The sequence below is a fragment of the Tupaia chinensis genome, unplaced genomic scaffold, assembly GCF_000334495.1.
Source record: "Tupaia chinensis unplaced genomic scaffold, TupChi_1.0 Scaffold144605_1, whole genome shotgun sequence".
Classification (NCBI taxonomy): domain Eukaryota; kingdom Metazoa; phylum Chordata; class Mammalia; order Scandentia; family Tupaiidae; genus Tupaia; species Tupaia belangeri.
Window position 1 is genome coordinate 12,957 of NW_006204465.1, and position 1,498 is coordinate 14,454.

The following is a 1,498-nucleotide window of genomic DNA, read 5'->3' on the forward strand; positions in this document are numbered from 1 at the left end:
TGTAAAGTTATATGTAATCCAATGTAATATAAAGAAGATTATGATGATAATAAAAATAAAAAAAAAGAGCTTTATCTAGTGCTGCACCTTCTAGGATGGGCTTGCCTGATTTTTTTTTTAATAATTGTTTTATTTAACTTTATTTATTATTTATTCATTTGTTTATTTCAATTTGACCAGAGAGGGACAGAGTGAGAGAGAGAGAGGGAGAGTGAGAAAGCAAGCCACATGGTCCAGGACTTGAACCACAGTCGGCCATGTGGGAATCCAGTGCCTATAACCACCATGCCACCTGCCGGCCCCAAGCTTCCCTGATTTTTGAAGAATGTTAAAAGCTTCCAATTCTTTTCTAGACAATATATTCTGTTCATTCACACTTCCACAAAACCACTTCAGAAATGATTCCTCTTCAGCAGTCTCAAACAACCAGTCAAAATCTTCTCCATTAAGAATATCAGCTTTGGGGGAACCAGCAGTTAGCGTAATGGCTATGTTGCTGGACTCCCACGTAGTCGACCACAGTTTGCGTCCTGGACCCGGTGGCTTAAAATTCACGCCAGGCACGTGTGCGTGCGTGCCCAAGATCCCGAGAGGAGAATGGAGGAGAAGGGATTGTGGTGTGACCATGCCCCCTGGGGGGTGATTTCTCGCTTTCTGTCTCTCTGTCTCTCTCTGTCTGGCAAACGCACGTGCCCTATAGCAAAAATCTCTCCAAAAAATATATATATATCAGCTTTGGGATAACCAGTTTTTATAAAAATGTTTCTACAAACTCATTTCCACAACTCATGGTTTAACTATCTAAGATTGGTTTTGTATCTGATATGGGTTTATGTTGATAATCTTTAGAAAATAAATCCAAATAGAAACAAAATTATTTTTATGTTAAGTCCATAGAGAAAGGGAAAATATTAGAATCTATGATTCCTCCTCAGAAAATTCCTGCTCGCTTCCTCACAGGATCTGACCGACACCACAGCGCTCTCAATCTGTAGGTCTTTTTAGGTGCAGGGAGCCTCCGCTGATCTCAGGGATTCTGAGGTCTAAGCCTCTGTACTGCATCCTGAATGGAAGCCCGAGTCTCTGTAGGACATTTACCTCCTCGATCTATTAGTCCATACTGTCTCACACCTGGGTTGCAGATGTGTGTGTGCATGTGGGGGGCGGGGCAATTGTAACAATCATAGCTCCCTCTGCTCTTTCCCATAAAATAGGGTGTTCCATCATCCTGGCACATCTGGAGAGTGACCAAGTCAGGCAAGGCTTGTAACCTCACCCTGGTGCATAAATGCCAGCTGGCTCAGGGGCCCCAGCATGACTATGGGATCGTAAATCCCAGGCAGGTGGCCTAACATTGGTAGGTAGGCACCTGGTCACAGTGAGATAGTGGCCTGCTGGATGGTTTGGCTGCACCATTTGAGGCAAGGGGGGTATGCTCCTGCCAGCCTTGGTAAAAGAGCAAGGGTCAGTGTCCCGGCCTGCAGGACAGTTGAACAGG

The 1,498-nt window shown here is 44.5% G+C and overlaps 1 pseudogene; it reads right to left on the reverse strand.

Moving 5' to 3' along the window:
• The window catches only part of LOC102474812 (HAUS augmin-like complex subunit 3 pseudogene), a 3,143-nt pseudogene extending 2,353 nt beyond the window's left edge, over positions 1-790 (reverse strand).
• Positions 791-1,498: the final 708 nt, after the last annotated feature.